Source organism: Haliotis cracherodii, unplaced genomic scaffold (genome assembly GCF_022045235.1).
Source record: "Haliotis cracherodii isolate W230 unplaced genomic scaffold, xgHalCrac1.p SCAF_4, whole genome shotgun sequence".
Taxonomy (NCBI): Eukaryota; Metazoa; Mollusca; class Gastropoda; order Lepetellida; family Haliotidae; genus Haliotis; species Haliotis cracherodii.
This window is the reverse complement of record NW_027266297.1, coordinates 31,119,169-31,145,837: the sequence shown is the minus strand read 5'-3', so window position 1 is coordinate 31,145,837 and position 26,669 is coordinate 31,119,169. Positions and strand designations below refer to the sequence as shown.

Here is a 26,669-nt window from a genome sequence, read left to right as displayed (position 1 = left end):
TTATTGTCAAACATATTAAGTGTAACTTGCAGGATAGTGACCTCATTATTGTCAAACATTATAAGAGTAACCTGCGGGATAGTGACCTCATTATTGTCAAACAGGGGTGGGGGTATATAGTTATACCAAGGAATTATCCTTTTGCCTTCTTGGAACATTTTTGTGTGTGAGACCTATAACTTGAAAACTACTAAATAGATTCTTTTCAACTTTGTGAACACTTTTTATATATACTACTCAAAAGAAGTTAAGGATCACCTGATTCTTCCATAATACAATAGTTAATCTCTCATGCCATGACAGATTAACATTACCAATATGAAAGAATTGGGTGATCCTTAACTTCTTTTGAGTAGTATATATAGGAGAGCTGCAGTGTGAAGTTTTATTTCAATGTTTTTTCAATAGACATATTGATATCCTTATCTGACACATTATAACATGTATGACAATAATGAGGTAACTATGTGTGTAAGGAAATGTTCAGGATAGTGACCTCATTATTGTCATACATATTAAGTGTAACGAAATGTGTGCGGTATAGTGACCTCATTATTGTCAAACATATTAAGTGTAACGAAATGTGTGCGGTATAGTGACCTCATTATTGTCAAACATATTAAGTGTAACGTGCAGGATAGTTCACACTGCAGCTCTCCTATATATACTACTCAAAAGAAGTTAAGGATCACCCAATTCTTTCATATTGGTAATGTTAATCTGTCATGGCATGAGAGATTAACTATTGTATTATGGAAGAATCAGGTGATCCTTAACTTCTTTTGAGTAGTATATATAAAAAGTGTTCACAAAGTTGAAACGAATCTATTTAATAGTTTTCAAGTTATAGGTCTCACACACAAGGGCGGAGTAGGACTTCAGCCACCATGTGTCCCCAGTTAAAGATGTTACCCACCAAGAAGTGATATTGTGAATGATGATTTGTTCCCCAAGGAACTAGTTCCATTTGGTACATATTCCAGTATAAATGTACCATCGAAAAAATATTCCTAGTAAAATCTGTTCCATGAGAATAATTCACCTAGAAAAAATACTACAAGGAACAATTTCACCCCAGGAACCAGCGTTAGAAATTGGCACTAGTCCTATAGTCCTTAACAAAATGCCCAATGGTAAAGATATCATAAGGACTACCGTAGTAGAAATTTGCCATTTTTCGGGGTTTTGCTATATGTTATCATTATAAGGACTAGTGGACGAAAACTGTTAGTTTCTACCCCTGAGGAACAGATACTCTTTGACAATATCATCCAGGAATTTACCTGGATCTGTCTATTTTAGAATCCTGGGGACTCACAGTGTTAGATTGTGGGGGTACAATGCACAAACATGCTGACCTTTGAGTATAGTTCTACCAGAATAGAAATGTCACTGACATGTTACATACAGTTGACAATTTTGAGCAATTCAATTATTCAAATAGCCTCACAGGACATTATCATGCACAGATAAGTATTTGCATCTATTATCAATTTTGATGCATATGACATTAAATTGAGTCATTTCGACGTACGGCTACATGTAATGTATTGTCATTGGAATTAAACTCACAACAAAGCTAATGGGGTATGGCCATTATGGGTCAAAGGTAAAATTAACAGAATGCAGATAAAATGCCCTGGATAACAGAGGATGGATAACAGAAAATGCAGATGAAAGAAAGCAAACAGAACATCATCGTCCAGAGGCAAGAGAGTCCACTAGCCTTTTTATCAAAGTCTTGATTCTACCCTTGCCACATCAAACCCACTTTCCTGTGCTAAATATGATTGGACTATCGCACATATTGATAGTCCAATCAAAGAAACATCCACAACTGGTACACCTACGCATGAAAGTGATTTACAGCTGCCTGTCTTTGTTGACATGCCTTTTTCATCTTTTCAACCCCCAACCATTGCCTATGTTTTTGTATCAGGGATGTAATCGCGAATGTTTTCAGTATCTGATCGACTAGGTCATCGTCTATGGCAGTCGCCATCTTTGTGAAGTTGTAAGAACAGCGATCTGATTGGATATCGCGTTTTCATTACAAGGGGCACAACTCATGGTCTAAACGAGGTGGCACCAGGGTCGAGCTAAGAAAAGTGGCCTTGGTGTGGCAAGGGTAGAAACTAGGCTTTGATATAGGCTAGTGGGCACGTTTGCCTCAGGAACATCAGACTTCCTCATAAACATCCATCCCAAACAACTAGAACAAGCTCAACAATGCACATCAATGCCAATGCATACAAATAATACCGTGCCAGGAATAGTCACAACAAATGGGTCGTACCTTGTGTACCCGTAGCCTGAAAAGGTAATATCTAACATGGATAGTTACACTTAATATCATCATCATACATGAACATATTGCTCAGAACAAAGAATGAGTCAACTTGCTGTGCAAATTACGTTTTAATTTTATATGAGAAAATTAGTATTAATTAATACTAGAAATAGAAAACCTCAAAATATATAACCATGTACCGTGTCGAGATTGTGTAAAAAGTCAGGCCCTCGCTGAAAATAATTTCACACAACAAATGTTTTGTACATATCGTAAAGTTCATGCCTGGATCTGAATCATTTATTTATATCCGTGGTGGACACAATGCAATATTGCCAAGAATTCTTTTGTTTTAAAAAGGCTTCATTGCAGGAACTGAAACGTTTGATATCACTCAATAAGATGTTGCTAACTAAAAAAGTTGTGTCTGCTAGTAGAGTCTTTTGATGAATACTTGTTTCTGTGTTCGGAGTGATCTTGACTACCCTTTGCAGTTTTCTAAAAACAATCTGAAAACTAGAATGTGCAGACAAATATGTGACAAATGTGTGCAGTTAACAGATTGACCGACCAGAGCCAATAGCCACATGAGTGAGTGACTTGAGTTTAATGCCGCTCTGAACAGTATTCCAGACATATCATGGTGTGTCAGCTTAATGTGGAAGGAAAGCTCAAAGTGATGCAGGTCTCAGATGTTTACCACTTTGGTGAAAGCCACGGATATGGTGCTGACAAACCTAGAAACATAAACTGGGATTCAAACCAATGAACACAGGTTTCTGGAATGGCCAAGGGATGCAACTCTGCCGCACCTTAGACCATTTGGCCACCTGTGCCCCCATAGCCACAGTAAGGTTAATACACACCCGACACACACAGCATCAGGAATACTAACAAACATATGAACAACATAACAGCAGATGTTTTTGTTGGCTAATATGAGGCATAAAATGAAAGAAATTCTCTTACCAAAAGTGCAAATGATTGCTAAAAGCTGATAAAGTTCAATGCTGGTCTAAAATCAAAACAAAATCAGTATAAATAAAACAAACAATGCAGATCAATAGATTTAACATTTAAGTGTTCAAGATTACCGGCTGTTGGAGACCTTGGGCGTGTCACAGAGGTAGGGGTAGGACGAGACCAAATTTACTACCCGGGTACCCGACACCCTATTACCCGACCCTACCCGGGTACCAACTGTAGGTCTCAAGAGTTGGGAACAAAATGTCTGATTGGGAATTGATTTACCGCAACTGTGGCAAAACTAGTTAGATACATATTTCAAACGATCAGATCATGGTACACTTGAACACAAGGCCTGTGGTGATTATCATGACGAACGTCACGTTCGGATATTAAATTTTCTAATTATTTTTGCATCATAGTCATCATCACATCACAATTCATAATTGTTATCATTGTTGTTAACTGTGTACTTTGTATTATTGCCAACTCTAGATTCAGCTTTATATGTCCGACCATAGACGTATAGGATATGTATGTCTTTGGTCCGACCACAGCCGAGATCGATGCGGTCCGTCAGTAAAGACATCACGTGATGTAGGGTCTTGTCTCACAGGAACTCATTATTGGTCAGTAAATAAAAATATATACCCCCTATATGTTCTCTTCTTACATATAGGGGGTATATATTTTTATTTACTGACCAATAACGAGTTCCTGTGTCTTGTCTAGACAGTCGTACCCCATGCAGACCTGACCATGCATGATGCAGTGCACATGCATCTACTGATCTAGAAGTCATCTGTAAAATCAGAGACCATATATCGGGATAAGGTCTCTGGTAAAATCCGATACTACATATTCATATAAGTGACTTACTGATGAAAATCGATCAAGGACTATGATTTCGCACATACCTTTACAATCTCCATCTCTGCAAAGAACTGTCGCACTGAACATTTAAAACGTCATGTTTATTGTGACCAATACAAGCCGGGAAATATTATCATCAATACTAACTTTAGTCTATACAAACACCATTTACTATGCGCATACAAATAATCATAAATATATGTTTGAATTTGTAATCAAATTTGCTTTAATATATAAACTATACTATTATTTTTTTGGCATATAATATGTTCATCGTTATTGACTTTATTAAGGTTACTACAAAATATATGTAATGTTTCTTTAGGTAACTATAATTATGGGAAAACCAAAGTTAAAAATAAACTAGTTCGTTACGTCATGATTACGCCAGGTTGACCCGCAAGGGTAGCAGAGTGGTTAGGCAGGAGGCCCGGCAAAGCTGAAAATGACATTACAACAATGTGTAATTCACCTCTAGAAGGTAAAGAAACGTCGTTATATAGGATAAAGAAGTTGTTATCTTTTAGTTTATGCCAATATGTTGTAATATAATTGGAGTTACTTCCCTTTAGTCACCCCACGCTCAAGCTCCATCCCAGCGCGTGACACCTTCGTTCCAAATCCACTTCTTAGCTCTCTTACACCAACAGCGTCGTCGACAAAGATAATTTAAATGTCGTGAGATAAAGTGTTAATACATATACTCATATTAGTATTATGCTAAAGTACAACACTTACGTGAGTGTTGGTCCTTGCAACTTTGCCCAGAAGAAAGATATGTGTATTAAATACAAACATTTTCAAGAATTAAAAAATTGAAAAATATATCCTGTTTCAATTCAGTTCAATGTTTAAAGCGTAAAATATCGTTCTATAAAAAGCATTATTGCCTATCCTACCATCCCATTATTCTCAGTTAGGAATTTTGTTAAAGACACATTTTCGGACATTTCCTTTTCTAAATTGAGGTGGCAACAAATCTTTGTTTATATTTTGTTCTTAAAAACCTACTCATGTCATGAGAATATACTTGTGTAATTGTTTTGTTATTAGTCCAGTGCACAAGGAGAGACCATGGATATAGTTTAAGATCATTTCATGATTAGTTCCGTCCCTTCATTTGAGAATGAAGTTACTGTCTGATGGTTTTAATTTGAAAATCCTTGGGAAAATCAAGTATCTTTTAATTATATTGAAACATTTGTGAACAATGTGCACATAATCTTAAAAATTGGTTTGGAAAATAAATTAACATAAAACCTAATTGTGATTTAAAACATTTTGATTTTTTTCTTGGCCCTACATCATATTATCCAAAAGGGGATGCATCCAAGAGAGAATGTATTTCAAAGTGAATTCAGGTTGCAGCGGGTATGCTTATATTTCCGTTTATGTTCCATTACAGAGCAGATTATGCGTGAGAGTATCAGCACATGCAACTCTGAACTCCTGAAGATTTGAGGAGGAGGAGTCTTTCTGTTGGATGCCATGACTATTGATGTCTGATGCGGAATAAACTTAGATTTAAACATTTGATTGCAATGTCTGACGTAAACGTGGAATCAAGTCAGATTTCAACGTTGAATCAACGTCAGATTTCAACGTCATTTCACCTTTCATTTTTGACCAAAATTCAACGTCTTTTCAACGTTGAAGTGCGCCATTGCTTCAAAGTTGATACAAGGTTGTTATTCCTGCTGGGTACCATACATTAAAATCCACAGTAGACGTTACGCCAGCATGGAAATCCCAAGTGTCCGTTACGTCTACATTGGAGAAGGTAACAAAGCGTGACTATAGTGTCCCGAAATACTTACGCATATTTGAAACAAACAAGATGAGAACTGTCTTGTGGCCTTCCCAATCTACTGTGATCATCTGCAATAGGACCAGAGATTGCTTGACTGCTGCATGGCAACTGTCGAGACGTCCAGGCCATGAACGTGAAAACACGGGAGACATACTAGAACGATCTTATATACATCTTAAATGGCTTCATCATCTTGTTGATGGGTATAATAATTCATATCCCTTCATATATTGCACGGGTGTATGAGGCAGTCTCCTAATAACACGGGGCACGGGTAGCCTAGTCGTCTAAGGCGCCGCGATTCGCTGTGCAGAGTTGCGTCCCTTGGGCACGCCAGAAACCTGTGATTTCTGGGTTCGAATCCCGGTTCGCCCCGATTATGTTTTTAGGTTTGTCAGCACCATACCCGTGCTCGTGGGTTTCACCGAAGTGGTAAACGTCTGAGACCTGCATCACTTCTGGCTTTCCTCCCACATTAAGCTGACACACCGCGATATAACTGGAATAATGTTAAAAGCGGCGTTAAACCCAACTCACTCACTCTTAAATGGCTGCCCAATACATTTGTTTGTAGTTATAGAGGAAAGGTTTATGTTCTGGTAAACTTGAATACCCAAATGAATGAATGAATTACATACCTATTAATTCGAGAATACGAGGCAATATACACTGTTCTAAATACTAAACGTCAGCTTACACCAGAGAACAACCAGTCTCCGCTGATTCCACTGGGTGCAAAGGGCAAAACTGCGGCTAAAATGATGAGAATGGATGAAGCCGGGTGCTCGCAACAAGGGTAAAGGAATGGCAATTTCATTAATTGCTGATATGATAATCGTCCCCGACAACACACACACACACACACACACACACACACACACACACACACACGTTTCAAAGTCTAAACATTTTGGTAGAGACTTCACTAAGGGTCAAGATCTAAGCCATACATCACTAGGGCGTAGCCTCTTCTGTGAATGTATTCGAAGGAAACCACCAACTTGTAACAATCCTGAGACAAATATGTGTGACTGTTCTGTCATTCGCGCGTACGTGACGAGTTTGAAATCTGTTTGATCAGCGACTTCTCACGATGACAAGTTCTAGTCAATTGTCTGTCAATACCAGATCAACTTTCTCGCTGATGTTTGTAAATCATTACCCAACTTCCTTCTGCTTCCTTTGCACGTTCCTGGCACGGGAAGTACTCTGACCTCTACTTGTGTAGGGACAGTCTCAAATATGATTCTGACAATTAATTCTATTTCGGAAAGTCCGCGAGTGAGTGAGTGAATGGTATTCTATATATTCTTTAAACTTTAGCATCATTACAGGTATCGTATCTGATGCATGGTCTGTCTGTAAACATAATTTACTTGTTACTCTACTTGTTTATCTAGAGTGAGTGAGTGAGTTTGATTTTACGCCGCTTTTAGCAATATTCCAGCAATATCACGGCGGGGGACAACAGACATGGGCTTCACACATTGTACCCATGTCGGGAATCGAACCCGGGTTTTCAGCGTGACGAGCGAACGCTTTAACCACCAGGCTACCCGACCGCCCCTGTTTATCTAGAAATAAAGAAGTGAGGTAAAATGAGATTTAACGTCGCTTTCAAGATTATTACACTTTTGAGTTGTGTGTGTGTGTGTGTGTGTCTGTGTGTGTGTGTGTGTGTGTGTGTGGTGGTGGGTGGGTGGGGGGGGGGGGGGGGGGGGGGGAGTCTGTGAGTGGCTGTGTGGTTTGGTGTGCGTGTGTGTGCTTGTGCGTGCTTGTTCAAGTCCGGACTAATGCCGGTTTTACAGTGCTAGCCTGCTGAGATACCATGCTCCACTTGGGACCGACCTTATTTGATCCCTGATCGTCAGCCAGGCTAACAAGTACCATCTTTTACCGTTTTTTGGTATGATGTGGGCGGGGATCGAAACCCGGACCTTCCGTTCTCCGAGCAGACGCTCTGTCCACTTCACCACCGAGGCGTTACAATATCGCTTTCGAGCTAGAGTGAGTGAGTGAGTATGGTTTTACGCCGCTTTTAGCAATATTCCAGCAATAGCATGGCGGGCGACACCAGAAATGGGCTTCACACATTGTACCCATGTCGGGAATCGAACCCGGGTTTTCGGCATGACGAGCGAACGCTTTAACCACTAGGCTACCCGACCGCCCCCTAGATCACGGTGTTAGAATCTACATCGAAACGTCGCTATATGCAATAAATAAGCGGTTGTTATCCATAAAGAACATACTCTATCAAGTTTTTAATAGTGACGTTAGTAATATCTATTGAACCAGTTACACGTTGTATGTATAGTCATGTTTCTTTAACGAATATAAGAAAACACATTTTGAGACGCTCCTAAACATTAAAGAGCTCTTTCCCCGTGTAAGAAAGATGCGCCTGTGTTCATTGCGTTCATGGTGACCTCATTAATACCTGTTAAATTCACCTGACAGATTACCTTCACACCCATTTCACACACATAATGCCGTGAATAGTCCAGGTAAATGTTTTCTTTTCATTGTAGAATATCCCTTTCAAAGTTTAACTGCCATACCACAGCGCCATACCACAGCGAGTGAGTGTTGTTTTACGCCGTCATCAGCGATATTAAACTGCATCACATTGACCTCTTAAGGAGTCGTGTGGACGGGAAAAACCAAGGAGATTGACAATACGAGCAATGATCGACTCCGTCGCTTGACGATAAAACGATGAGCTTAATTATGCATCAAAACCACTCAATCCTCATTCTAGTCTGTTCTAAGGACATGCAATTACTGGGGACTTGTTCTGCCGACTAGGGACTGGTCGGTCAATACTTATATGATAAGACATGTCGCTGGCCATGGACCTTATGTAATTGGCCAACTGAGAGTGAGTGAGTAAGTTTGGTTTAAAGCCGCTTTTAACAGTATTCCATTTAAATAAGCATGTCAGCTTAATGTGGGAGTAAAGCCCGAAGTGATGCAGGTCTCAGACGTTCACCACTTCAGTGAAACCCACGAGCACGGGTATGGTGCTGACAAACCTAGAAACATAATCGGGGCGAACCGGGATTCGAACCCACAATCATAGGTTTCTGGCGTGCCCAAGGGACGCAACTCTGCACAGCGAATCGCGACGACTGGGCCATCCGTGCCCCGTGTTATTAAGAGACTGCCTCCTACATCCGTGCAATATATGAAGGGATATGAATTATAATACACATCAATAAGATGATGAAGCTCTCCTTTTGATGAATTCCGACGAAAACTGAAATACTGATAAAAGCGCAGTAAACATACTCACTCACACGGCGTTGTTGTGAAGTGAATCCTATCCGTGCCTCTCTATTCATGGACAAAGTCTTTCATCTGCCATCCCCTGTGCGAAATGTTTATCTATATATGAATTAAAGGGTATTACATGTTCATTTGTCCATAATGGGCACGTGTCGCCGCGCCATAGCTATTGAACCACTATCGCATCGCTGGTGTCGAGCTATGCGTATCGCTAAGAAAAGCATGTTAGTGTTATAAAAGAAGGAGGCGTCAGCATATACCTCTGTAGCACCCAACGCGCTATTTGCATCAAGTACAGCTGCAGTTTATGAATATTAATATTTATATATTAACTCATGTACTAAGAAACATAACTGTCGCCGGTTTCCTTAGTTATTTAATCAAACATGGCACATTCAAATCCTTGTCTGTATCGTATGCAGAAGTAGGCAATGGTACCATTCATTCTGCAGTGAACTACATTATAATCCACAAATGAACTGTTTATTCAAAAATAGGTTTGTGCTCAGAAAAGGCTATTTTTGGTTTCATTTATCTTTCAGCGACCAAACCCTTTCTATAACTTTACGTACTAAATAGTACCCGTTGCCCTGTTACTTGGTAAATGTGGTATATATATATGGTATTCATGTTAATTCATGTAAATTTCCATTCATATAATTTTCACAGCTATTTTGCTCAAATGGAATCTGTTTCGGCCGACAATCAAGACTGTCTTTTCTCTTGCGTTGACGTTTTATATGTTTTCTTTCTTTCATTCATTCTTTCTTTCTTTCTTTCTGTCCATCATTATTTCTATCCGTTCCTAAGGACGGCGTGGTAGCCTAGTAGTTAAAACTTTTGCTCATAAACGACGGAGGCCCGTGTTCGATGCCCCACATGGGTACCTATCTATCTGTCTGTCTATATATCTACCTATCTTCATGTATCTAGCTATCTGGCAGTCTGTCTTTCTGTAACCGGCTGCGTGTTTTCATATGTCATATTTTCTTTCTCATCGAAATTCCCTTGACATATGTCTGGGTTTGATCGTTTGGAGTTGGGGCAGCAAATATTCGTCTTTGTGAATCGCTCACTTGCCACAATATCCAAGCGATACAAGGTCTACCCCAAGGCGGGTTGTGAAGGAACGTTAGTCGAGAGAGATTAGCATTACACAACAACCGAAGGGCATCAACGTGCGGGCATATCCACATAAATCCTTCAATGCTTAAAACAATTATATGTTATGAACATGTTCGCTAGAACATAGTTGTATTTAGCCAGTGGGACAAACAATAAAACTGGGGAAAGTTGACTGAGATGATAGGTGTGTTAATAACATTAACATTTCGAATGCCTACTGCTAAGTAGGCTATATTGAGACACGGGCTAAACAGGTCTGGCTGTACAGCATCCACGTCTAAAGTGACATTTTCACTGACTGTATTTTGATTATTACAGGATGCATAAATGTTTCACTTCCTATTCTATTACAAGCAGGAGGACACTCCAATGATCACCCTACTTGTTTGAGGTCAGGGGTCAGGGCTCTTTCAAAGTGAAATGTATTTATCCCCACGTGACGTCAGTACAGTATTGTCATGCCGGCAAGAAAAGGACAGTCTTTATTCAGACTCACACGGAACATATCGGAGTACGTTGTACCGTGTCTGTGTGAAATCCAGGGATTATTTGGTCTCGTGGTAAGTGACTTTATGATGTTTTCTTGATAGCTACGTCTGCGTGACATGTACATGACTGGGACTGGGTGCACGTCTTCGGCTTTTGTTGTTTTATGTGAAACACGGCAGAGACAAGTTAGAAGGGACATTGTCGGGAGCGCCGTGTTAACCCCTTGACGTTTATGCTGCAGAAGACAATTGTGACGTAACAAAGGCTTAAAGGAAGTATATACTATGACTGCAGTTGTTTAATTTTGGTTGCTTCCATTCTTTCTGAAATCCGTTACTGTGATAGAGGTACGATTTTGATTTTCGACTTTCATTTTTGAAACAGTTTATGTGGGCATAGCAAGTAGCACGTCGTGACCAGAGTAATTATTTAACTGAAGAAGACAAACATATAACAAAACCACAGAACATCATGACACCACACTGCCATTTCCTTCAGCTTTCAGCTGGATTCTTTCTCTGTTAGCTTTAACCATTTGCTCTGTGAAAAGAAATATCTCCATAATCATAATTGTCCGATTCTTACTAGACTATAAGCATGTGTTCATGAATTGCTATCAAATAGTAACGATAGCAGGTGTTCGTGAAAAGGTGAGCGTATCCTGCCGCATCGGTGGCACATGCACATGCAAAGGCAAATCACCTGAAAACAACACGAGAACATATGCTACAAGTCAAAGCCTAAAATTTGGTAATGCCATCTACATGTCTACCGTATAACTGTGTGAAAGCTTTACACAGGCATTGGATGCTGTATCCCTGATCAAACAACTTTTGAGCAAGAGTGGGAAGATGCTCTTTGAAATCTTCTTAGAAAGAGCATGCTCGATTATATCTCAAAACTTGCGAGATACACCGAAAGTAGACATATATGGAAGGTTGACTATTTGACGGGCTGAAGTTATACCTCTTATGACAAGAGCGCCAGGAAGGGTAACAACAAGTACCATCTCTTAACTTCTTTTAGAATGACGTGGCCGGGGACCCCGGATCTTCCGTTCTCCTGGCGAACGCTCTACCACGAGACCACGGATAGCAGGATACATCCTCAGCACCTCATGCTTGTAAAAGTCAAGGATCGGTTACGATATGTAATTGAGTGGCATCACGCCTTTACGCTGTGAAAAGTTCCTCATGCAGCCAATCACTGGTGTGCCGGCCCACACAGGTCACAGTGTCACAGCTGGAATATTGCTGACTGAGGCGTAAAACGACATTTACCTTCAATATAGACTGGTTAGCTTGCCCTAGAACGCTTGCGCTCATAGCCGCATGTGTAGTCGCTATAATGACAGGGTACCAGTCTCCCTTCAATCCCTTAACAGTAATTCCATGTCAAGCAATGTGTTAATGTAATGAACGCACTGTCCGACTACGAGGGAGTGGAGGAGGGCTATTGAAACATTATTGGTCACGATAGGCTCGATACAATGTACATTACTGTATGCGTAAGGAAGACATGGCATCACGAGCAATGGGTGTGGAGTGGGGCCAGTTATCTGTGACATCCTATTCGTTGCAGAATACCATGATCGCGGGTTCGAATCCCAGATTTGCCCTGATCATGATTATTGGTTTGAAAGCACCACACCCGTGCTCGTGTGTTTCACCAACGTCTAAGAACTGCGTCATTTCGGGCTTTCCTCCCACATCAAACCGCCAATAACATCTTCTTTCACTCATGAAATCACTGAATCCAATTTAAGTATGAAAAAGGTTTACAAGTGGGTACAGTTCTTCAGTTATTTTCTTAAATGTGTTGAAAAACGAGAAATTAAGCCATGGTTTACATCAACCAAGACATATTGGCCTACAACGCCTTGGCCTAAGGCCTGACGCTAGGCACGACGTGAGCCCCTGGAGATTAGGGTGGTGTGAAAGGTAAACTGTAAGCAGGTATCAAGGCTTTGCTCTGACCCCCTGTATAAACATGGCATGTAGCGGACGGATCTGGCCATCACATGGCGACTGATTTACTCCCACTGCACGGTGTATGGGGTACTTAACATTGACTGGGATGAGCCAGGGTACTTGAAGTAGATCAAATACGTCTGTATCGTCTGCCCTGTCGCGGACCGTTTGGATTGGAGGTCTTGTTTGATTCCTTGTTGGGGTTTTGTAGATATGTATGTTAAACAGTGAGTGACTGAGTGAGTATGGTTTTACGCCGCTTTTAGAAATATTCCAGCAATATCACGGCGGGGGAAAACAGAAATGGGCTTCACACATTGTACCCATGTGGGGAATAGAACCCGGGTCTTCGGCGTGACGAGCGAACGCTTTAACCACTAGGCTACCCGACCGCCCCGTATGTTAAACAGAGATTGCCACGTTGCCCAGTGCGCCAGTGATTGGAGAGGTGATATTTGTTGAAGGGACACGGAGGTGATAATCCAGTAATATCAGGTGACGTTGAATGTATTTGTTGTATTGACATGGAGGTGATAATTCAATAACACCAGGTGATGTTGAACTTAGAGTAATATACTCAGAATGGGGTGAATGTTGAGGGCAAGCTGGAGAACTTTATTCAATGAGCGTGAGAGCGAGTTTGGTTTAACGTCGTTCGAACATTATTCCAGTTATATCACGGTATGTCATCTTGATGTGGAGGAAAGCCCGAAGTGAGGCAGGTCTTAGACGTTTACCACTTTGATGAAACCGACAAGCATGGGTATGGTGCTGACACACCTAGAAACATAATCGGGCCGAATTGGGATTCGAACCCACGATCATAGATTTCTGGCGTGCCTATGGACGCTACTCTGCACAGTGAATTGCAGCGACTGGGCCATCCGTACCCCCAAGACAAAGAAAATAAATGGTATTCCCAGATTAAGCTGATAACATTTGACCAGTAGTGACAGAATACAAGCATTTATAACACAAATGTGAGCAAGAATTTAAGCCGCTTTTAGCCATTTTTCAGTCAGGTCATAGCGTAGACGTCAAGAATAGGCTTAACACATTAACCCATGAATTGAGTCCAACCCCACTTTCCGGCATCATGGACAAGCGCTTTCACCACGCGCCTAACCCACCGCCCTGTTCATAATACGAATCGTAACAGGTGTACACTTGGTGAATACTCGTGTACAATCAGACCTGTTTAAGTTTGGGATATCTGAATGACAAAGTGTTGGTTTGTAGTAGGTGTAGACAGGCTTGTGGCAGTATCAATAAATTCAGAGCTTTTAAAAATCACTCATTTAAGGTGGGGGTACGTTGTATTAGCACTTGGTCACACATGTGATTCATCCTCATTCAGTAGAGATCGTAGGGCAATATTAGACTATCAAACACTTTAAATGGCCAGATTCCGGCAGAGAATGGGCTGGTATTGACACGACAATTGTTATTTCTATAGTTCTTCTCCTCCAACTGGATGTACATTTCACAAGGGTGTGGAAGGGCAGCTGACATCGACAAGTTTTACGAACACTGTCAACTACAGTAAACTACGGTTATAACGAACACGCTTACAACGAACTGACGGATATAACGAACTTACTTTTTGGACATGACTATTTGCAGTAGTTATGCTGTATATATGCTTATAACGAACTACGGTTATAACAAACTAAAATAGCTTCAGCAATTTCGTGTCTCTGACCTCTGCCAAATGAAACGATCGTTTCAAAGATGTCCGGACGTTCTAAAAGTTTATGTAATTGTGTGAAAGGATTGTTCAGCAAATTTACTACCCGGGTACCCACCCACCTATTACCCGACCCTACCCGGGTACCCACTGTTGGTCTCAGGAGATGTCTCAAAATGTCCGATTGGGAACATATTTAGAATAGCCCTGGCAAAATGTATTCAGATACATGTATTAAACAATCTGGTCATTCATACACTCAAGTTGAATTAAGTTATATCTTTATTCAACATATGAAAAATCAGAAGGAATGGGTTCATAATCAGAGGGAAAAGTAAACATTAATGACTTGTAGTGTAACCATAGAGTTCTAGATAATATTTGTCATTAAAAATTATATCCCGTGACTAACCACGGGTCCGGGTAGTCCTGTTGGTACCCGGGTCCTACTCAGTACCCACCCGACTCGGGTACCCGAGTTACCCGTCCCAGCCCTAGTTGAGACACGTTTCGACACAGACCTATATATATATAAGTCCGTGGTTTCGGTAAAAAAAAAACAAGTTTCGGTATGACGGAGATTATCTTTACTTCGCACGGTTTACAGACCCGGGGGGCGGTCGGGTAGCCTAGTGGTTAAAGCGTTCGCTCATCACGCCGAAGACCCGGGTTCGATTCCCGACATGGGTACAATGTGTGAAGCCCATTTCTGGTGCCCCCGCCGTGATATTGCTGGAATATTGCTAAAAGTGGCGTAAAACCATACTCACTCACTCACTTACAGACCCGGTGTCATTGTAATGTCACAATAACATGTTAGTCCCGTCTTTTTCTTAAATGGTTTTTGATGCTAATCTAATTTTGATACGGATAATCAAATGTTTTACATACATTTATAATACACTTGATAAGCATGTATTATAATAATCAGTTTTATGTATCATGGCAAGACAAAAATATCCCGATCAAAAGAGTAGATGTATATTTCCTTCTTTTGCTACTGAGATACAAGTATTGATATCTCCAGATATTGAGCAACAACAGGTTATGTGTTTTGCGAGTAGTTGGGTTAGTCCGACTTGATAAAGCTTTGGCACATCAAACCGAACTCCTGCGTTTGATTCCCAACAGAAGTAAGAACGACAACCACTCTCATAATCAACATCTCCATTAAAGGCGGAGTCCGTACGGCAGAGTACGAGTCCGACTGTATCATAAGCATGTGTTTATGCATCACTGTGAATTAGTGAAGATACCAGGTGTTGGCGAAAAAGTGCCACTCGTCACAAACACATGCAAAGGCATGTCAAGTGTTCACCTGAACAAACACGGGAACATATGGTACAAAGCAAAATAGGGAATTGCAGTGATCACTGATGAGACAAATTTGGAACTGCCCTCTCTACTTCTACAATAACTATTATTTGCTTGGTAAGTAAAAATATGTAAATACATGAACATATATATTTTGATGATTCACTGGAATAGCCTCGTGTCTAGATCTATACAGGAGGTATGTGCAGAGTTGCGTCCCTTGAACACACCAGAAACCTATGATTGTGGGTTCGAATCACGGTTCGCCCCGATTATGTTTTTTAGGGTGCTGTCTCTATTCAGTTTTTCTGAAGGAATTATCCTTGTTCTCCTTCTGACATGTCGGTTTTCTATACCACACAACGTGCCGATTGCTGAATTGCGATAAACATATTTTAGTATTTATCTTTTATTTATAGATACGTAGTAGACATATTAATATTTGAATCATTTACTGCATACATTTTAATGAGTAGTACTGACGTTATTTTTTCGTGAATATCTAACATATCACTGTGTAATTCAAGCTATTTCAAAGTTTAGATAAAATCGTTCCAGAACGGCAACTTCAAACCTTGGGGTATAATATTTTGCTGAAATTTAAACCTAATGCAACATTATCGTTAAGGTGTTGAAAAGAACAGCCATCAATGTATTAAAACACTCCAAACATAGCACACGGAAACGTGAACTCTTGGCTCCTTACTATAAACAGTTTTACTAATATTATCTTTACGGGGATCAATTCTTTAAACACTATAAAACACTCACCCAGTTGTGAGTAAGGTCTCTTAGAGCCCTAGTCGCCCCTTAAGATGTTATAGGCAAGCAATGGACAAGTTATAGACAACCCATGAGTCAGAACAACTAACGATAACGCGTTACATAGAAAGATGTGAACTGAATACATCACCTTGCAGTACCCCTCTATGTACAATCTATGCACAGGCACATGGGTCGCTACTAAATGGCCTTCAGCACGCTAACTACGATATTCAACACAGCTCACGTGACCGTTCCAGGCATAGACCTGTTTATCTTTCCTTTCAACTCGCTGTAACGACATAGAATACATACAAAATAGCAATTTAAGGGACGCACAAGTCCTGGGTCGAATTTAATGCATGTAAGGTGTCGGGATGTGTCAGTGCAGAGAACATCAGAGAACACTTATCTAGACAGTAAAATTGTAATGCTCTGTTTCTTGGCCAAGGGAGGCAATAGACACTCTGCGTTATATGTAAGTATATATCATGATTGTTCTATCATATGCTGTGTGTGCTATGAGATCGGTTGATAAAAATGTGGTCATAGTCATTCAAAATGAAAGCAATTATAATATCTGTATTGTAGTATCAATCATTACTCTTATATATACATATATCAGTATGGTTGGATATATACCTTATTATCATATCTTCCAATACACGTTCCACAAACTCCGACACACATATTCATCATGGTAAATAATGTCATCACAAGTATGCCATGAAATTTCTAACAGATTCTAAGTTTCTTCTGAAAGAGGGACCATGCTGCATGATCCCATTTCCATTTTCATTTTAAGATCCATCATCGATTATACGGGATATTATATGTCCATTCTATGATGATATATACCCTGGACCTATACACCACGTGAGCTTCGCTTTTAATGTGACGTCACGATCTCACTATCTATCACGACTAACATAGCACATAACTGCTCTACCCTCACGCCAGTAATGTGACTGGACGGTTATTTGTTGCATCGTGTAATTTGACCGGGCTAAAACGAAGATGATATAGTGTACTATTTTTATTCAGTGTATTTATCGTAATAGAATTGAGATATACTACCCTTGGTAATCGAGGATTGTCTAGACCTGGAAGATATAAATTGCGCCCTTTAAAGCTGATAATTGTGTTATTGAAATTAGTGTATTCACTAACTTCTAGAGTGACATACATTAACAAAATTGAGTCAGCAAAGCCAGTGTTAAATTTGAATAAAACTAGTCCCTATAAACTTTGGAAAAAACTATTAGCGACTTTTAAGCAGTGAAATTATAAATGAATTCGCCAAAACATTACCTGCAATGGTTTGTGTCAACATAAAACGAGTTAAACAACTATTAACACAGCAAATTCCCTTCCCATGACAAATAACATTTTTATCTGTTTCAAGTAATTATATATTGCTCCTTGTTTGTCACACATGTCTCATACATTCTCAGTTAAACACAGTGACATTACCAATAGCAAAATACGAAATACATTCTTACTCTCACCTTTCTCTATGTGATTCATATTACTCTCGATATAAAAATCTATCAATTCAAACTTGATATTTGTAAGTATACACTGAATAACTATAGCTACCTCTACCTCATGTGAAAAATTACAATCCCTCTATTATATACAATCGAAATCAGGTCATTTTATTACCATCAGGGCTTACTGGGATTACTTTTATCGTGTGAAATGCAGTGAGCAGTGGCTGTAGTATGTTATTACCAGTTCTGGTCTCATTTCACGTTTGATCTGCCGAGCATGACACGTGTTAAGTAAGGGGTGAGGGAGAAGAGATTATAATGCTGCCAGAGCATGGTGGAAAGGTCAATGAGACATCACCTTAGGGTTCGGGAATGGCAAATAATGAAATTAGGACTTTGACTTTTTTTTGTAAATCGTTTTGTGTCGACGATGAACTAATGCAAATGTCAAGGGTATTGAAAGAGTCTATTGTAGCGTGGTGTGTGCGCATGGCATCACATGGTGATTTAGTTGAACTTGACTCGTACAGAGAGGCAATGGCTCAGATGTAGTGAAATATGCATGACATGCGAAATTGACACCACCGTTTTAATTTTTTATCTTTATGTTAAGGTGCAACTTATGTTTAATTTTAGCCGAAAATGTGTATTTTCAGTGCATTGCTGTCATAAAGGTTTTTGATTGATAGGCAAATTAAATAGATATTTTTCCTTCAGTGCTTGTAAAATTCGAGAGATAAAGGGTTTGAAAATTCCAAAATTGCTTGAAACAAACTATCGATCATTTCGAGAACTGGGACTGGTCATTTATTAGGTTGGAGTGGTCACGTTTAGAATAAACGAGGGTGTGTGTGTGTGTGTTGGGGTGGGGTGGGGTTGGGTGGGCTTGGGGGTGAAAAGTGACACAGCGGTAGACAGGGGCGTTAACCTTTATTACAACTATAGGGGGTGGGGTCATAAAAGCATAACATAGTTTGTTTTCTTTAAAATAAAAACATTAGTAATTTGAACATTTAAGGACTGGTAATATATTATAAGGAGGAGGGGTCATGAGGAAATATTACATTAAGTTTTATTTATTTACTACTTTTTTTTTTAATTAATTCTGTTGAGGGGGGATGTTCGGCAAAACATGACACAGTCCTAAGACAGTCTCAAATTCATCCCCCACCCCATATAATGAATGATTAAATGACCAGTCCCTATGGTGAAGCAACTAACATTACAGAGAGTTGCACCCCCTAGCTGTACCAGGATCCTCTTGTGGGTTCGAATCCTTCCTCTTTATCCTTGATCTGTCACTTTTGACATTCCCCCACATGAACTTGACACGCCGTGTATAACAGAAACACTGTCCCAGCGGCGTTAAACCAGACTTAATCACTTGCTCTAACGAGGCAAAACCCAGTTGGAGCCAATGAATAAAAAAGTCATGATGACATTACGTCCAGCCTCGCGGCACGCGTCAAGGTCAAATAACTACCGTTAACAGCCGTGATGCGAACTGCCATCAGCTTTCATGCGGGGGAGTAAGACAATGAACAATCTCTATGTCACTGTGACGTCATCAGTCACCTGTAGTATACAGGACGTGACTGGATTTAGCTGAAATGCATTAGCATGTAATTGACACTACGTTGCTTTCCTATCTGTAACCTTGGTGGCTTGTCTATATCCGACGTGTATCGTACACGCGTCAATAGCGTTGACACTCTCTGTCATATATTACACAAGGTAGGTGCCTTAGTAAAATTAGTGATAAGCTTAAGGCTCTCGGTGTTACTTGCCCCGTTTGTCATGTCGCTTGTCGACATTGCGTTGCGCTGTGTACTGACAGGGTTCAAAGTAAAAATAAATAGGCAACATGTCATGTTAGGTTCCGTTTGTATGTTTCAACGTTTTGAAAGTTCACACAAACTTATTGAAAAAAGGGATAACTGTGTGTAAAGAATAAAAGTATAGCGGTCATTGCAAATATTTCGCACAAATGATATTTCTTATGATTATGGAAAGTTGTTTCCGTTTTTATTTATTTGTGTGTCAACTTGATCGCGATACTGATCTTTAAAACTCTTGATTTCTCGTTATCGCGTATTGTAATCTTTATCGGATGTGTCATCTTGTCTCCCTGTGGTCGTATTAGGCTGCTGTTGTCTCGCTTTAGTTTCGCCTTGATTGTTAGTGGTTTACATCGTCTCACATTCAGTTTCCCCTTGATTGTTAGTGGTTTATATCGTCTCACATTTAGTTTCCCCTTGATTGTTAGTGGTTTATATCGTCTCACATTTAGTTTACCCTTGATTGTAAGTGGTTTATATCGTCTTGCATTTAGTTGCACCCTGAACGGTATCAAAACTGATTATTGCTGGAAGCTTCTCCTGGCTATTTCGAAAGCGGAGCAAATAGCTGGCGTCTGTAGATGGATTCACACAACATTGAGAGTTTCGGCAACTGTCTCTCAAAAGACCAGAAATTATATAACATGACAACCAAACCCAAGGCAATATATGCATTATATGCATAGAGAGGTTTCAGTATATGCTAATAATAGATGGTTAATACTTCTAAATGTGGACATTGTATGTATAAAGAAGCAATATCAATCACTTGCAGTTCATTAAGCATTTCCATTCGTGTTGCATAGTGCTGTGTGTGTTGTTATGTGTCGTAGTTTACAGTGTGTTGTGTGTGTTGTTATGTGTTGCAGCATGTGTAGCATCGTGTGTTGCAGTGTGTCTCGGTGTTGCAGTGTGCAGTGTGTTGTTATGTGTTGCAGTGTGCAGTGTGTCTCGGTGTTGCAGTGTGCAGTGTGTTGTTATGTGTTGCAGTGTGCAATGTGTTGTTATGTGTTGCAGTGTGCAGTGTGTTGTTATGTGTTGCAGTGTGCAGTGTGTTGTTATGTGTTGCAATGTGTAGCATAGTGTGTTGCAGTGTGTTGTTATGTGTTGCAATGTGTAACATCGTTTGTTGCAGTGTGTAGTGTGTTGTTATGTGTTGCAGTGTGTAGCATCGTGTGTTGCAGTGTGTAGTGTGTTATGTGTTGCAGTGTGTAGCATAGTGTGTTGCAGTGTGTTGTTATGTGTTGCAATGTGTAGCATCGTGTGTTGCAGTGTGCAGTGTGTTGCTATGTGTTGCAGTGTGTAGCATAATGTGTTGCAGTGTGCAGTGTGTTGTTATGTGTTGCAATGTGTAGCATCGTGTGTTGCAGTGTGCAGTGTGTGTTGTTATGTGTTGCAGTGTGTAGTGTGTTGTTATGTGATGCAGTGTGCAGTCTGTTGTTATATATTGCAATGTGTAGCATCGTGTGTTGCAGTGTGTTGTTATGTGTTGCAGTGTGTTGCTATGTGTTGCAGTGTGCAGTGTGTTGTTATGTGTTGCAGTGTGTTGTTATGTGTTGCAGTGTGTTGTTATGTGTTGCAGTGTGCAGTGTGTTGTTATGTGTTGCAGTGTGCAGTATGCTATGTGTTGCAGTGTGTTATGTGTTGCAGTGTGCAGTGTGTTGTTATGTGTTGCAATGTGTAGCATCGTGTGTTGCAGTGTGCAGTGTGTGTTGTTATGTGTTGCAGTGTGTAGTGTGTTGTTATGTGATGCAGTGTGCAGTCTGTTGTTATATATTGCAATGTGTAGCATCGTGTGTTGCAGTGTGTTGTTATGTGTTGCAGTGTGTTGCTATGTGTTGCAGTGTGCAGTGTGTTGTTATGTGTTGCAGTGTGCAGTGTGCAGTGTGTTGCAGTGTGTTATGTGTTGCAGTGTGTAGTGTGTTGTTATGTGTTGCAGTGTGTTGTTTTGTGATGCAGTGTGCAGTGTGTTGCTAAGTGTTGCAGTGTGCAGTGTGTTGTTATGTGTTGCAGTGTGCAGTGTGTTGTTATGTGTTGCAGTGTGCAGTGTGTTGTTATGTGTTGCAGTGTGCAGTGTGTTGTTCTGTGTTGCAGTGTGCAGTGTGTTGTTATGTGATGCAGTGTGCAGTGTGTTGCTATGTGTTGCAGTGTGCAGTGTGTTGTTATGTGTTGCAGTGTGCAGTGTGTTGTTATGTGTTGCAGTGTGCAGTGTGTTGTTATGTGTTGCAGTGTGCAGTGTGTTGTTATGTGTTGCAGTGTGCAGTGTGCTATGTGTTGCAGTGTGTTATGTGTTGCAGTGTGCAGTGTGTTGTTATGTGTTGCAATGTGTAGCATCGTGTGTTGCAGTGTGCAGTGTGTGTTGTTATGTGTTGCAGTGTGCAGTGTGTTGTTATGTGTTGCAGTGTGCAGTGTGCTATGTGTTGCAGTGTGTTATGTGTTGCAGTGTGTAGTGTGTTGTTATGTGTTGCAGTGTGTTGTTTTGTGATGCAGTGTGCAGTGTGTTGCTATGTGTTGCAGTGTGCAGTGTGTTGTTATGTGTTGCAGTGTGCAGTGTGCTATGTGTTGCAGTGTGTTATGTGTTGCAGTGTGTAGTGTGTTGTTATGTGTTGCAGTGTGTTGCTTTGTGATGCAGTGTGCAGTCTGCTGTTATATATTGCAATGTGTAGCATCGTGTGCTGCATGTATATTGTGTGTTGTTATGTGTTGCAGTGTGTAGTGTGCGTTGTTATGTGTTGCAGTGTGCACTGTGTTGTTAGGTGTTGCAGTATGTAGCATCGTGTGTTGCAGTATGTGTGTGGTAAAATGTTGCAGTGTGTAGTGTGCTTCGCAGTGTGTATTGTAGTATCCGTTGCAGTGCTTGTTGTTATGTCTTCTAGTGTGCGTGATCGCAGTGTGTATTGTATAAGTTGCAGGGTGCATTGTAGAATGTGTTGCAGAGATACGACCCGACAGGATGACATCGCAAAACCAGACAGAGTGATTGATAGTTCACACCTGTATTTACACAAACAGTTTGTATCTATCTTCTTATCAAAGTCCTTTTTCTTTTACACCTGCAATACAAGGGTCGAAATCTTGTAGGGGCGGTCGGGTAGCCTAGTCGTTAAAGCGTTCGCTCGTCACGCTGAAGACCCAGGTTCGATTCCCGACATGGGTACAATGTGTGAAGCCCATTTCTGGTGTTCCCCGCCGTGATATTGCTGGAATATTGCTAAAAGCGGCGTAAAACCATACTCACTCACTCACGAAATCTTGTAGCGACCACAGTAATGCTCTCAATGTTACAGTCGCTAGAGCGTCCCGACCACAAGGCCCCAAGAGATTCATGTCACACTATAATAAGTAAACTCATATCATTACTTCACGTATTACGTATCAAAGTAGTTAAATCATTATTTTACTTGAAGTTTTGTTTGTTTATTTGTTGTTTAACGCCGCACTCAACAATATTTTACGTGTCTTTACTTAAAGTGATTTATGTTTCACTATAGTAAGTTGCATCACTGCCTTGCTTCAAGTCTCACATCTAGTCACTGAAGTGAACATATTTCATATGTTACAGAAAAGAGTACCATTGGTGTTTTTTGTATCACATAAAGCTTTCCATTAGAGTACCAATTCCAACGACGAGAACAATGAATTAGCAAGTGCAAAATGGGCAATTCATTTCACGGAGTTTATAAGGGCTGAAAAGGTTATGCAAACATTGACGCCTTCATTTTTTCTACACCATTGCAATGTTAATATTGACTCTAAAAAGCATTAAGATTTCTATGCAATACAGCACACATGTACACGACACATCTACTTGGTGTGTTCTATTTTTGAAATTTACCTCACTCGTTTGTTGCAGTCATTCATTAATAAATAGACGGAATACCCGCCGCAACCCTACCTCACAACGCTGCATCAATAGCCCAACGCTACAAGGAAGGGAACGTTTCATTCATAAATGACCCGAATTGTGTTCGAACGGTCATAAATTTCTTTCACCCAGACGTGTCAATATCAGCGTTATTGACGAGAATAGGCCCGCAGTGTATATACAGCTTATCGCTCTACTGTTGTACATTTCAGTGTGTCAATGACAAGTGACACCGTCAGGACATTGGGAGTGTACAAATGAGGACTTTACTAGCGCCTGAGGAGTTTAGCGTACAGGTCTGTACTATATTCGTGTACATTTCGGTCTTCTAGTGCTCATTGCTGATATCCGATCATGTATTAGTCATAGTGAGTCTTGTTAATTTCATCCTGATCCATTTCCCGTCACTTATCATGCGGCTTCTGTCAGACGCACAACACGACTTTCAGCTGGCGCTTTATATGTGCCTGTATACGTATGTATATGTACACCTGTCTAGAGATTAACACCTGTGTTTATGCGCGAGCCACATGTACATTTCATGTGTCGTCGTAATGCCTGACAAACATGTGTTTTACGTGACACATACATCTGCATTATTGCTGTTGATATTTAAGAATAGGCCTAATCACATGTAGTCTCACCTGGCAGAGGTGTTTATTAATTATCAAGTAAACATGTATCAAAATGGTTGCAATTGAGATCTTATCTATGACTGTAGGCTCGTTTCAGTTTGAAAACGAAAATAGGTCAGGCTGCAAATTGCAAGCCAGCCTCAACGCCGTTCGCATTTGTATTGAACTGAATATAGATTTTACACAATGGATATATTTCAGGGGCGTCTCGACCGTATGTGCTTGATTTATGATCCTATGTGTATAACATTTATAATGCAAGTAAACATTTATCACGAATACCAGGGCCGATAACTCCTGCTACATCGATAACCTGTTGAGATATGTTGCAATTTGATGTCCATACTGCTCAGCAAGGCTGATTACATAAGCATTGCTGATAATAGTGTGTTCATACTTGGAATTAACTCGTGATTTCACTTCACTAGTTCAATGTACATGTCAGGCACACCCAGACTGGTTTACGCTAGATGTATATGATATTATGGATTATGCATTCCCGTGGTGTAACCCAATGCATTAGTCATGCTGAACTACACAACGCCTAACAGATCATACGCACTGTCAATTCTAGATTGGAATTTAACCTAATGACAAATTATCATTCAATAACGTACAAGGCATCATCTTCTTGTTCCTGATACACACGAAGCAAGCGTCCGACGTTTAGTTGCAGATCACGACGGTGGCCTTCAAAGTAGAGGTGAGATGAAATTGGGTTTACCGTCGCGTTTAACGTCGCGTCCAAGATTATTGCACTTATATAGCGACGTGCATGTACGTGTATGGGTTTGTGTGGCTGCTTGTACTAGTCCGGACTGATGTTGATTTATAGTGCTAGCTCACTGAGATACCATGCCGCAGTTTAACATGAATACCCCACTCAGACACAGTATAGTGACTCCGAGCAGACCAGTCCTTGTTTTAGCCCCTTAATGCCGAGCGCCAGAATGGGCAACAACAAGTACCATCTTTTAACGTCTTTTGGTATGGCGCGGCCGGGGATCGAACCCCGGACCTTCCGCTGTCCGGGCGGACGCTCTACCACTAGACCACGGAGGCGGTAGAAGTCATTAACAGATGTTTGGGACAAATGCGTTCAATATCCCCTTTGTTGAAATCACCATGTATGTCAATATCGACTACCTGGTAGGTATCTGACGTAAGATGAATAACCTACCGGTTATGTTCGCATATTTTCGCCTCCCCTAACTGTGGAATATTTGCTTGGAATTTAGAAACAGTCGAAATGACACAAATAGGTAAATTCAGCTAGCTATATTCCACATTCCAAGAAATGTATAAAAGAAAAGTAAAAGTTCATAGACTGTATGTTACGTAATCTGCGCTCCCTGTACGAATTGAATTGAGAAAGGTAAATAAGTCAACAAATACCCACTTTGATTTAGTCTCTCACAGTGTCATTGTCACAATGCTGTACTCAGACATGAAACGGGCAGACATGGCGTCATCTCATTCTGTGGGGTCTTAGCCCATGAAGGAAACATGGATGTTTTCGTGAGTAGCTTATTTTCAAGAATCTGGGCCCCGTTTCACAAAGCCCTCTTAGCGCTAACGACTGTTAAAGTGTGGGATTTACGATCACCTTAGAGCTACGACTATCGTATGTATATGTCAAAGTATGGGTGTGACGATCACCTTAGCACTACGACTGTCGTAAGTCTATGTTAAAGTATGGAATTTACGATCACCTTAAAGCTACGACAGCCGTAAGTCTATGTTAAAGTATAGGAGTTACGATCCTCTTAACGCTACGACTATCGTAAGTCTAAGTTAAACTTTGGGAGTTAAGATCACCTTAACGCTACGACAGCCGTAAGTCTATGTTAAAGAAAAGGAGTTACGATTCCCTTGACGCTACGACTATCGTAAGTCTAAGTTAAACTTAGGGAGTTAAGATCACCTTAACGCTACGACAGCCGTAAGTCTATGTTAAAGTATAGGAGTTACGATCCTCTTAACGCGACGACAGCCGTAAGTCTAAGTTAAAGAAAAGGAGTTACGATTCCCTTGACGCTACGACTATCGTAAGTCTAAGTTAAACTTAGGGAGTTAAGATCACCTTAGCACTACGACTGCTGTAAGTCTATGTTAAAGTATGGGAGTTACGATCCTCTTAACGCTACGACTATCGTAAGTCTAAGTTAAACTTAGGGAGTTAAGATCACCTTAGCACTACGACTGCTGTAAGTCTATGTTAAAGTATAGGAGTTACGATCCTCTTAACGCTACGACTATCGTAA

At 40.4% G+C, this 26,669-nt stretch overlaps 1 protein-coding gene across 14 annotated transcripts in view; it reads left to right on the top strand.

Moving 5' to 3' along the window:
* The first annotated feature begins 10,863 nt into the window (after window positions 1-10,863).
* LOC139480555 (microtubule-actin cross-linking factor 1-like) overlaps window positions 10,864-26,669 on the top strand; it is a 275,708-nt gene continuing 259,902 nt past the window's right edge. For 7 of the 14 annotated variants that reach the window (XM_071263686.1, XM_071263685.1, XM_071263691.1 and 4 more), the window contains exons 1-2: window positions 10,873-10,912; window positions 23,983-24,066. The gene's annotated coding sequence lies outside the window, so the exon portion shown is untranslated. Of the gene's footprint in view, window positions 10,913-17,010; window positions 17,053-23,982; window positions 24,067-26,669 lie in introns of those variants that run through there. The other 7 variants (XM_071263692.1, XM_071263693.1, XM_071263694.1 and 4 more) reach the window with 7 other exon arrangements.